General features: G+C 40.4%; 1 long non-coding RNA gene across 2 annotated transcripts in view; it reads right to left on the bottom strand.

Annotated features, from left to right (window-relative positions):
- Positions 1-13,447, bottom strand: part of LOC133472207 (uncharacterized) — a 38,120-nt gene that overhangs the window by 24,485 nt on the left and 188 nt on the right. Inside the window, exon 1 of one of the 2 annotated variants that reach the window (XR_009786641.1) lies at positions 8,509-13,442. The exons of the other annotated variant lie outside the window; for it this stretch is intronic. This is a non-coding gene — a long non-coding RNA (uncharacterized LOC133472207). Of the gene's footprint in view, positions 1-8,508; positions 13,443-13,447 lie in introns of those variants that run through there. 2 annotated transcript variants of the gene reach the window in all.

The raw sequence follows: 13,447 nt of genomic DNA, 5'->3' as shown, positions 1-13,447 counted from the left end.
CTGAGAGCTGGTGGATACTGAACTTTTGGTTATCCTTATCCGCAATAAAGAAAGGATTATGACCTTTGTGTGTGTGTGTGTGTGTGTGTGTGTGTGTGCGTGCGCGTCTCTGTCTGTGTGCATGCGTGCGCAGACAGAGAGAGGAATGACCAGTTTGCAAGCCAAGAATTATTGGTCAGACTGATCTACGCTTGCATTTCAAATTATTCAACCCCCATTGCAAATCAAACCATAAACCAACATAACAAACAAACAAACTAGAATTCAGCAATTGGAAGCTCCATGCAACACGTGGCCATTATGTTTTATGTTGCCATCCATTGAAAATTTATATATTTTGGATATTTTTCCATTTGGGGTTGTTGTTGTTGTTGTTTTAAATAATTTTATATCATGATTAGGTTAATCATAATGCTGATTGTTTCTAAACTTCACCAGCCAATCCATGGCACCAGCTGACAATGCAATGAAAACCTGTGAGTTGTCCCCTATTTTTGTTTTGCTTCTTGTCTCTTATCTTTGCTTCACAGCAGTCTTGGTAAAATCAAGCTTCAGTCGTGACATTATGCGGACATTCAATGAAACAGAAGAAGAAATAATGTAGAGTTGGTAGCTGATGAAGAAATTAGATTATTTACAAACGTATAATGAGATTGTACTTTTGTTTGAAGATAGAACATGCTTTCATGTGCATTTTTCTATTTTGTATGTCTGAAAATTATTATGGGCATAAGGTAACATAAATAGTGTGAAGCGCTTCATTAGTTAGAATCTGTTAACATTGACTTCTAAAATAGCCTTTGTAACTTTACTGCCGAATTGGCCTTGGACCAGACAAGGTTAGGCAGTTACTGTGTCCACCAGTAATGAGCACTTTTTTTCAGGAAAGATACACAGATGGAGACAATGTACAGTTTGTATTTGCACTAGTAGTAAGCATGTGTACACATAGTGTGAAATCAAAATGAGACTTAACAGCATGTGCCGGGCCTCCCACACAGTTTGACACACAGAAGCTCCTTATGTACTACCTTTAATTGACGTAATTTTTCTGATTTCCTTTTTAGTGCTGTTCTATATAAATGGCACTGGCACAGAATGGCAGGTGAAGTTGACCCAGAAATGTTCTGCCTTTGGAGGTAGTATCAGAAGTGTAACAAAGGTGGTGAGACAGTTGTGTTCAAGGAAATGCAAGAAAGGCAGAACAAAATAATGAAGTTTTACACCCAAGACTCACTTCTCCTGCCCTGTCGTGTTCAAAATTGTCACTGTCTGGCAAATATTTTATATGTCACACCCAATGTTGACACTGATGTTACAAAGCATCTAATTATTTGATTGCGGAATGCCGTGTCACTGTGCACAGCTCTGGAAATATTGCTGATGGGCTATGTGTAAAAGGCAAAGGGGGATAAATGTCCAGTCTTCTGTTACAGCTCAAATACAGCAATTTTTAGACCACTGATGTGGAACACTTAGGTTATCAACAAAAATATTTTGCAGATTGGGCAGAAGTTAGTGTAGATGTGGCAGAGGCATTGCATACAAGCAATTCTAGACTGCTGTTCCCACATTTATGCTGATTATAGTTGATGCTGATGATATGATCTATAGATTGAGAGTGACATATTGTTACAGCCCTCGTGATTAAAGTTAGTGAAGTCCTCAGTTCTTTGAACACCCTTTGAATAGACAAAGAGGACGGTGCTGTCCTCAGTGTACTGAGTATGTGCGTATGTGCCGTGACAGCCTTGATGCTGGATCTACTCATGGGGGTGCCTGACAAGTGAAGCTGCAATATGATATAGGCCAGGAGTAATCAAAATTGTTTTTTTCCCCACAAAGTTAAAATATAGAAGTCAGCGTGACTGCCTGGGTGTATGAATGAATTTTCAATGACTTAGTCCTGCTTTCGGGAGTTGAAATGTGGGGTGTGTAAACAATAGAATGTAAATGAATACATTACATGTGTAAAGCCATCACTTTATTGCGTTGTTGCAGCAAAAATCAAAGTATATAATGTGACAAAAAACAAGCAAAGAAAACAAAACGACCTCCAAACAGGGTGGTTGCTGGGTAAGATTGTATTTGCTTTAACATATTACTTATCATATCGAGTAAACAAACAAGGGTTCCTGGGTCCCTATAATTTAAGTCTTGGTCCATGCTATGCGTTTTTCTTATAATAGTCATGTTACACTGAGGTAAGGGAAAGCGGGTGCACGCTAATGTAATTTTGTGTGGCACGGTGGACAACTGGTTAGCACATCTGCCTCATAGCTCTGAGGACCGGGGTTCAAATCCGGTCTCGCCTGTGTGGAGTTTGCCTGTTCTCCCTGTGCCTGCATGGGTTTTCCCTGGGTACTCTGGTTTCCTCCCACCCCCCCCCCCAAAAAAAAACATGCATGGTAGGTTAATTGACTAGGCTACATTGCTCATGCAGTCGGTGTGAATGTGAGTGCGAATGGTTGTTTGTTTATATGTGCCCTGTGATTGGCTGGCGACCTGTTCAGGGTGTACACCGCCTCTCGTCCAAAGTCAGCTGGGATATGCTCCAGCACGCCCGCGACCCTAGTGAGGATGAGCGGTATGGAAAATTAATGAATGAATGAATAAACAGTCTTTGTCGTGGTTAAGATGGTGAATGTACATGACCTTGTGTAGAGTGAATCTGGTTTTCTTCTGGAGGCATTCAAGTTGATGACCTTGGATTTTAATTGTCACAGTGGAGGAGTGAACCAGGGTGCACAGGTAGTGAACACTACTGATCTGTTTTTTTTTGTTTGTTTTGTTTTTTGTTTTTTTATGGAGAAGGCTGTTGAAGAGTTGGTGGAGATTATTATTTTAGTAAATAACCAATGCATCGGGTGTGGCAAGACAGTCTGTGCTGGGGAGGCATGTTGATAGAAGTGGAGAGTCTGGGCTGATGTTCTTGATTTGGTGAAAAGAGAGGCACAGGTTGATTTTGGAAAAGGTTAGGTTAGAACAAAAAGTCATTAACGTGGTCTGAAAAGGGGAATGATTCGGAATACCAGAACAATAGACCAGATCAATGATGTGCCCCTTAGAGTGAGTGGAGAAGTTGATTACCGGTAATTGCTGTAGGCCAAAATTGTTGAGACAGGATGAGAATTGACTGGATATTGTATTATTCGAGATGTCGAATATTAACATTGCCAAACAGTTTAATGTTAGGAGTCAGTGAAGAGAAATGTCAAGGAGACAGAAAAGTCAGTTAATAAATCTTTGTTGTGTTTAGGTGGCTGGTAGATATGTAGCAGCAAGGATACTGTGAGTGAGTCCATACATTTGTTTTGCTTGTAGATTCAAATGAGGGGAAAACAGGAGGTGATAGGGCAAGACTTTCCACTTCTCACTGAAGATCATCACAACACCTATTTTAACTGTGCACCATGTAATTCTTCTATTTATTTTTTTTAATTATTTTTGTTTTAAGTTTTTCTCTAAAGACAAGAAATTAATTGATTGGCTGATTAAATAAAAATGCACTTGCGTACATAAATTCAAAAGATTGTTTCTATTTCCAAGATCACTGAAGCTAGAATGTTTTGCAGGAGAGTAAAAAAATAAAAATAAAAAAATAAAAAAACACGTTTGACAAACCATGTTCATCTAATCTGTGAACTATTTTTCTTTTTGGCAAAACATCTCTCTCGTGTTATTTTCCTTTGGGGAAATAAGTGGGAAGTAGGTCATTCCTTTTTTTTGAGTAACCATTTTCTGTTGATACAACATGAATATTTTATGTACATAAAGTCCTATGTGGATAGGAGGAAATATCAACTACTGTAAGGAAGTTGTAAAAGTCGATGTAAACAGAATTCAACAGCAGTCATCAACACTTTAAAGCTACAAAAATGTGTTTCTACATAGGTATATTTTACGTAGCTCCCCATTAATTGGTGGGTCACTGACTCGAATATCATACAACATATTCGTGAAGACTGACTGACTTCAAGGATGTTATCACGACTATGCACAAACCAATTGCAACATCATTACCACTTGCAGTTTAATGAGATTCAATGCAAGCGCTGTATCAAAAAGTTTGCCTTTTCAAATATTAGAATGCTCAGTTTTGATTGACACTACCATAGATATCAAAGGGGAGTTTGGAATAAAAAAAAAAAAAAAAATGTCATGTGTTCAAACAGTCATTATGAATTGACAGTAGTACATGATAAAAGTGATCTGTGAAAGAAATCGGCTGACTCTGGTCTCATCTTGTGACTCTAATTTGAGATACAAGAAACCAACGCACCGAGGAGAAACAACCATTCACAATAGGTGACTTATGAGGTGTCAATCATTTGCTGCACACTCGCGAGAACACTCACACACGCACACCCCCGCGGCCTTACACTTTTATTTTTACCCCAGAATAGCAACTTATTCTCTCATGGCATGTTCCTGTAACACCAGATGTTATCAGTTTGAAATTCTATATTTTTGGAGACACGTGGCATAATGTGCATTTTATGTATAAATTCTTTTAAGTTTGCTAATGGAAAAGTAGTGTCTATACTTGTAGTTGAACAAGGCTGCTTTACTTAAATGGACTCGCCTTTTCTGTGTGTGTGTATATATATATATATCCATCCATCCATTTTCTGAGCCGCTTCTCCTCACTAGTGTCGCGGGCGTGCTGGAACCTATCCCAGCTGTCATCGGGCAGGAGGTGGGGTACACCCTGAACTGGTTGCCAGCCAACCTACGGGCAATTTTAGAGTCCCATGTTTTTGGGAGGAAACCGGAGTGCCCGGAGAAAACCCACGCAGGCAGGAGGAGAACATGCAAACTCCACACAGGCGGGGCCGGGGATTGAACCCGGATCCTCAGAACTGTGAGGCTGATGCTCTAACCAGTCGTCCGTCGTGCCGCTATATATATATATATATATATATATATATATATATATATATATATATATATATATATTTATATATATATATATATATATATATATATAATATATATATTTATATATATATATATATATATATATTTATATATATATATATATATATATATATATATATATATATATTTATATATATATATATATATATATATATTTATATATATATATATATATATATATATATATACAACCCCAATTCCAAACAGAATAAAATGAATTGCAAATCATGTTCAACCTATATTTATTTGAATACACTACAAAGACAACATATTTAATGTTCAAACTGATAAACTTTAGCAATTAATCATTAACTTTGAATTTTATGGCTGCAACATGTTCCAAAAAAGTTGGGACAGGTAGCAAAAAAGTTGAGGAATGCTCATCAAACACCTGTTTGGAACATCCCACAGGTGAACAGGCTAATTGGGAACAGGTGGGTGCCATGATTGGTATAAAAGGAGCTTCCCTGAATTGCTCAGTCATTCACAAGCAAAGATGGGCCGAGTTTCATCTCTTTGTGAACAAGTGCATGAGAAAATAGTCGAACAGTTTAAGGACAATGTTCCTCAATGTACAATTGCAAAGAATTTAGGGATTTCATCATCTCCGCTCCATAATATCATCAGAAATTACTGCATGTAAGCAGCAAGGCCGAAAACCAACATTAAATGACCGTGACCTTCGATCCCTCAGGTGGTACTGCATCAAAAACCGACATCAATGTGTAAAGTATATCACCACAAGGGTGACAGGAACAATTCAGAAAACCAATGTCAGTAAATACAGTCCGGCGCTACATCCGTAAGTGCAACTTGAAACTCTACTATGCAAAGCAAAAGCCATTTATCAACAACACCCAGAAACTGCGCCAGCTTGTCTGGGCCCAACCTCATCTAAGATGGACTGATGCAAAGTGTAAAAGTGTTCTGTGGTCTGACGAGTCCACATTTCAAATTGTTTTTGGAAAGTGTGGCCGTCGTGTCCTCCGGACCAAAGAGGAAAAGAACCAGCCGGACTGTTATGGACGCAAAGTTCAAAAGCCAGCATCTGTGATGGTATGGGGCTGTGTTAGTGCCAATGGCATGGGTAACTTACACATCTGTGAAGGCACCATTAATGCTGAAAGGTACATTCAGGTTTTGGAGAAACATATGCTGCCTTCCAAGCAACGTCTTTTTCATGGACGCCCCTGCTTATTTCAGCAAGCCAAACCACATTCTGGACGTGTGACAACAGCGTGGCTTCGAAGTAAAAGAGTGCGGGAACGAGACTGGCCTGGCTGCAGTCCAGACCTGTCTCCCATTGAAAATATGTGGCGCATTATGAAACGTAAAATACGACAACGGAGACACCGGACTGTTGAACAGCTGAAGCTGTACATCAAGCAAGAATGGGAAAGAATTCCACCTACAAAGATTCAACAATTAGTGTCCTCAGTTCCCAAACGTTTATTGAATGTTGTTAAAGGAAAAGGTGATGTAAAATAATGTTAAACATGACCCTGTCCGAGATTTTTGGGAATGTGTTGTAACCATAAAATTCTAAGTTAATTATTATTTACTAAAAACAATAAAGATTATCAGTTTGAACATTAAATATCTTGTCTCTTTAGGCTATTCAATTAAATATAGGTTGAACATGATTTGCAAATCATTGTATTCTGTTTTTATTTATGTTTAACACAGCGTCCCAACCGGCACGTTGGACGACTGGTTAGAGCGTCTGCCGCACAGTTCTGAGGGCACTCCGGTTTCCTCCCACATCCCAAAAACATGCATGGTAGGTTGATTGACAACTCTAAATTGCTAAATTGCACACTCTAACGTGTGAATGTGAGTGCGAATGGTTGTTTGTTTGTATGTGCCCTGCGATTGGCTGGCAACCAGTTCAGGGTGTACCCCGCCTCCTGCCCGATGATAGCTGGGATAGGCTCCAGCACGCCCGTGACCCTAGTGAGGAGAAGCGGCTCAGAAAATGGATGGATGGATGGATTAGCCGAGTTAGCCGATTTTTTTTCACAACCCTAGTATAAATCATTGTGAAGCACAATTCACCAAGCGTAAGATTGTTGGCCCAATAATAGAGAACGTGAGCTGGCTGATATTGGACGTGGGTGGCATAAGAGACTGGCTGTTTTGAGCTCGTCATCTGCCCCATGTGTATTGAACTGGCTGCGATGACCATCACTGGCGACAATGAAGGCAAGCTTTTCTATTTCATCCATCACAGTTACATAGAAAATTACAAATATAGTTAAGTATTGTTGGAAAATACAACATATCTATACTTTAGCATATAAAGTGTATTTTTATGGCTCTGCAGGGGCTGAGAATCGCTCTTAAAACCCGGAAATGCTGTTGGTTCAGCTGAGTTGAGTGGGCAGGTATAATTTATGGATATATGAATATAATTAGTGGCACGTGGTCGATTGGTTAGCACATCTGTCTCACATTTATGGGGACCAGGGTTCAAATCCCGGCCCTGTCTGTGTAGAGTTTGCATGTTCTCCGCGTGCCTGCGTGGGTTTTCTCCGGGCACTCCGGTTTCCTCCCACATCTCAAGAACATGCGTGGTGGGTTGATTGGAGACTCTAAATTGCCCGTAGGTTTGAATGTGGGCACGAATGGTTGTTTGTTTATTTGTGCCCTGAAATTGGCTGGCGACCAGTTCGTGGTGTACCCCGCCTCTCGCCCGAAGATAGCTGGGATAGGCTCCAGCACCTTTGTGAGGATAAAGCGGTACAGACGATGGATGGATGGGTGGATGAATATAATTTCCAAAACTACGTCACTGTCCGTGATTTCAAATCCTGTCGTTTGCAAGTGGTTTTGGTGTTCAAAGGCTTTTGCACTTAAATGACAAACCGTATAGCCATAATCATATCACAGACTCATTTTGACCTATGTGTTACAAAAGTAGAAAAAAAATTGATTCTGATGGAAAGGACCTTTCAGGCTAACATAGCAGTCTTGTTACTTCTTGTCAAACGGCATTAACAGATGTATTCAAATGCTTTACATCAGTAACAGACAATTTAAATTGAAGTCCTTTGTTCACAAAAGAAGTTGTTTGAGATACCAACCGATTTCATGATCTGTGCTTTTGACCTGTTCCCTTTTTTTCGTGCACTCTGTCTCACTGTCATTGACGATTGTTGCGTGTCCTCTTTTGTTGGTAAGTCTGTCCCGTGTTCTTTGCTCACTTAGTTTTTCAGTTATTGGACTTTTTAATTATGATTCTTAATCCTGCTGTCCAACATCCTTGTTTGCTTTATTTTTTTTAAATAAATTACTTATTTATTTTTTATTTTTATTTATTTTGTATTTTTTGTAATTTCCCCTTCTGCTCTACCTTGACCTCTTCCCTGCGTTTGGGCACTCTTGCCTTTCACCTGCACTCCACCACAGCGCACCCAACCCCATGTGACAACTGGGAGTCCCATCAAGCTAACAGCAATGTAACAAAAAATTTGGATGTAGCAACCTACAACAATAAAAGCAGTAGCAGCACTAATCATGGATCAACAGAAGCGACAATTCTGCTCAGTCATCCACATGGCTACTCACAGTTATCTCGAACTGGCATGACACTGAAATGTTTTTCCTGACCCCTGTCGTCACTTCAGAATACAAAAAAAAGCCCAAGGAAGAGGAAAAACACACATGCGCGCACAAACACACACGTGTGCTCACACACACACATACACTTTTCATTAAAAGGCTTCTGGTGAAAGCTCGTATTTGAGGGCAAAATTCTAATCCGGGCTTAATGCTTAACAAAGGCAGGCTGTCTTGGGGACATTTTCTTGGCTGAGTGGAAGCTTAGATGCAAATGTAATGCTAATTCAAACATGGCTTCATTACACTATTAGCAATTGTTAACTTTCAGATATGCAGCACAATAGGACACAAATTATACATAAATTGATCTATTGAATTTGCATGATTTCAGGTCTGGCTTTTGTTTCTTTCACTTTACATTTCTGTTCAACACAGAACCGCAGTAAGTGTCAAGAACCAACCTCATTTAAATGTTCTTGCATTTAACAAAACAAAAACAAATGGTTTTTTTTTTAATATAAATCACTGTTGTGCAGTCACTCACGTGCACATCTCTGATAGCTTTATTGGCTACATGATTTTATTGTGGCAGAAATGACACACATAAGATCAATTGGGATCTTTTTATTACAGGAAAAAGACAACCTCAACTCATATATCTAATAAGTCACCAGATTGCTTGACCAGAATGTCACAGTTAGAGTTTTATGAAATAAATCCACAACTACCAACTTGTACCCTGCCGAATAGCTGATGCACAGACTCATAACAATATTGACAGGAACAAATACAAAGAGCAATGTTAAGCTTGATTTTGTCCAACTACCGCTTTAGTTAAAAAGATCCCTGCAATGAATTCTGGGCTCCCATAATGCTTTTAGCTGACAACATTGTCAGGACTGTCAGTGAATGCAGTGGTACCAATGCTTAACACAGGTGATTGCCTGTTCATACCATGTCCACAAGGGGTGTTGTTAACGTCACTGAAGCAGAGCACAAAGGCATGTGCTTTGGATAAACGAGGGTTTACAGTGAAAATGTCCTTTCTTATATTTGCTGTATTGAAACAATATAGTACCCAAAGAGTGAAACTAAGACATTAGGCATTATTGCACATATACCAGAGCATAGGATATAACTCAAAATGTATTATTCCCCAAATTATGTTTTAGACTGATCACATCAATTTCCTCACACCTCAAAAACAAGATACGAGAAAATCCTTCCATGACGTCTAGTAGCTTGAGGTATTGATTGTAATAATAAAGTGATTCTCAACTTTTGAGTCGTGACTCAGCAGAAATAAATCAATCAAAAAATACATTTAAAAACATTTACTGCACATGCAATATACTTTTGGACTGATTTTGAAAGGCATGTAAACGTGCAGCAGCCTCATATCATATCTGTAAAGTTATACATTATTGTTCGATTGTTGGATTTTGCTGACTCCCAGCATGGGTTTCCACTGCATTTTTGCATGGGCGGTGCAGCATACTGAGAAGTTAATAGAGCACTCTTACCCAACCGCATGAAAACTGCACCTTTTGACTGCACTTCCAGTACTATTGTGACAGCATAATATGGCTCTATTGGCACTCATTTATAACAAAGAACAACATAAAAGATACATTTTTAAACATGATTATTGTTGTTTCCTATCAACCTTTAAAGATTTGGCTGGAAATTATTGATTGCTAGTGTCTCAGTTATGATTTGAACCTTTAATTATATCCCGCACCCTTGTTTGCCTTTTTCTTTTTTCTCCTGTTAAACACCTATTTGAGTCTTGTCTTCACTCATGGCTTGCCTGCTTCCCTGTACTTGGGTCTACCTGCCTTCGCCTTCGCCTCCACTCCACGACACTAGACTTTTATCATAATGAGAACATTATATGAATATAATAAATGATCTAGCCACCGATAAGTAAAGTGAATGCACATGAATGCTGACAGTCAAGCAAAATTAGAGCATGTTTCCTACCTTGAAATAAATGGGCCTCATTCACTAACCGTGCGTAGGCACAGATTTGTGCTTAAATCGTGTGTATGCAAGTTTGACACGCAAACCTGTGATATAGCAATATGTTTGTATTTGTTTTTGTTCGTACTCTGCAAACAAACAACATCCTCAGACCATGCGTACATAGAAATACTGCAGGATCATCTATTGAAATACGTAAAACACACATGATGGACAACATATTGGAAATGTATTCATTCATAAAAACAATAATAATAGCTTGGGCAATAATAAAGCAGAAATGTGCTAATGGGTTGACTGTCCTAAATAACAATTAAAAGGACACTTCTACCTTCGTCCTGTACAAGCGCTGTCTTGCAGATTTGTGCATTGATGCATGTCCCTCGCCGACTATCTGCGCACGCAGCCAACATTTTTTCTCAATGAGGTTCTGCGAGCGAACCGCTCAAATTTCCTAGTTTTTCCAAGGCTTCAGGTATTCTTTCTGATCCCTACGACAATCTGATTAATATATTTTTCTGTGATTCTGCATGTGCAGATGTTATGTAAATTGATCTATTCACATGCACACACACACACACACACACACACACACACCGCCGCTAGTGTAATTTATGACACACTATCCGGTCGCCACACAAGGCTCGTATATTTCCTTTCGCTTCCAATGCTTGAATCTTATCAACTACAAATGCCTCTTTGCTGTGCTATATTGTATGTATAACTTATTACGTAACATATGCAGGATTTGCTCATTCTTGGCTCTTAAATTTGGTATGGTTGTTTTATGCCGCATTCTGTAATTTAACGTCAAAATAATAAATGATTGAATGATGTCGGTTCTGTGTTTAACAAGCTTTCCCATGATGCCAACCTATTAAATATCGGATACAGATTAAGAACGTTATTAAAATTTTGGATCAGCCACCTCTTGTGAAAAAAACCTCTGTGCATTAGCTGACATGCGTCAGACAGATGGCCTTTTAAAGGGAAATATAGGCGCAGTGGATGCAGATAGGATGCCCTGGGCATGAGCCGGTCATTTAGAATTTATTCTGATTCATTAACATATGCAAAGAGGTGCAAAGACAATTGCTGGGCATGCCTCGCTCTCACATGCCCGCTCAGAGTTCCTCTCGGCCGGATGTCAGGAGGGAAAAGTGCCCCATGCCGCACTGGTGCTCCCCCACGTAAAACTAGAGTGCCTACACATGTGCAAAAGGTATATTGCAAACCCCGGTGACACCAAAGCCTAGGTAAAGTACACCAGCTGACAGGGGAGGATTATGCATTTTGCCCCAAACGACCAAAGTATGTACTGGACCCGTATCGTGTCCTTAGTGTAATTCCCATTCATTTAATTGGGAATGACACTTGGGTCATTCGCAGCAGGCCTTGGGGGGCTAATTCTGAGCGCTGGAGCCGCGACATCCAGCCTGGAACTGGCACATCCAGCCTGGAGCTGAGACACTTCCAGGCTGGAGCTGAGACTTCCAGTATGGAGCTGGCACTTCCAGCCTGGTGCTGGGACATCCAGTCTGGAGCTGGGACATATATGTTTTTGTTTAACATTTCTTATTGATTCATTCATCAATTCGAGCTGGCACCTCCAGCCTGGAGCTGGGTCTACCAGCCTGAAGATGGGACTTCCAGCCTTGAGCTAAGACATCCAGTATGGAGCCAGCATTTCCAGCCTGGTGCTGGGACATCCAATCTGGTGTTGGGACATCCAGCCTGGTGCTGGGACAACCAGCCTGGTGCTGGGACATCCAGCCTGGAGCCGGCACCCCCAGGCTGGAGCTGGGACATAGATTTGTTTGTTCAACATTTCTTATTGATTCATTCAGAATACATTCATTCGGAGCTGGCACCTCCAGCCTGTAGCTGGGACATCGAGGCTGGAGCTGGAACTTCCAGTATGGAGCCGGCACTTCCAGCCTGGAGCTGGGAATTCCAGCCTGGACCTGAGACTTGCAGCTTCGAGCAGAAACACTTACAGACTGGAACTGGGGCATCCAGGCTGGAGCTGAGACTAATTGTATTAATTTATTATATCGAATTTTATGTTGGTTACAGGACAGAACTAACATAGAAAATTCAATGAAAATATCAGAGAGCACTGGCAGTGAACTGATGGATTTATCTCCCTCCACTGAAGAAGAATCATCTGTGTGTGGAATTGGAAAAAAATGCATAAAATAACTTGCCTTCAATGAAAGAAATACTTCTTTCATAAATAAAATGAAGGCAAGACTCCAAGCCAGCTGTTCCCTGATGTTGCCGTGAAAGAAATACTTCTTTCATTGTAATTATGAATTACCTCCCATTATTTTTCAAATGAGTAAATAGTTTACTGTGCTTAGTCTCAGGACACAGAGAATTATGGAGAATATAGCGCTATATTTACGCATGGAAATGTTTTTTTTTTTTTTTTTTTAATCCCAGACCCCTGAGCGACAGGCTTTCGAAGAAGTGACAGACGACAAGGAAGAGCAACACCAACAGTAAGAGGCAGAAGAATTTTCCTGAATAAGATGGATTTTATGTCATGATCTGTCCCCTGCAGTTCCTTTTTTGAAGCTTGCGGGGGCACTTTGTGCCTCGCTTACCCCCCCCCCCCCCCCTCTCTCTCTCCAGCAGTCCTCACCTGCTCGCCCGTACACTTGTTCCCAATCAGCACTCATCACTGCCTGTATTTAAGCCTGCCAGCGCCAGAATATTCGCACTCGTTCCTGGTACACAGGCCGACACTCGAGACTGCTCCTCTTGTTTGTAAATTGATTACCTGGCTATCCGCACTAGTACTTATTGTCTTGTGTTCTTCTCTGCTTCCAATATTCCTCCCGTGTCTCCCAATTCACTGCCCGCTCTAACCATGCCGTCAAGCTCGTCCACCTGCCCACGCTCCCGCCTCCTGTCAGTTCCTTTCTCCTTCGAATTGCACTCACACATTCGAAATACT

Source organism: Phyllopteryx taeniolatus, chromosome 2 (assembly GCF_024500385.1).
Source record: "Phyllopteryx taeniolatus isolate TA_2022b chromosome 2, UOR_Ptae_1.2, whole genome shotgun sequence".
NCBI classification, from domain to species: Eukaryota; Metazoa; Chordata; class Actinopteri; order Syngnathiformes; family Syngnathidae; genus Phyllopteryx; species Phyllopteryx taeniolatus.
Note: the sequence above shows the minus strand (reverse complement) of the source record. Positions and strands in the feature narration are given on the sequence as shown.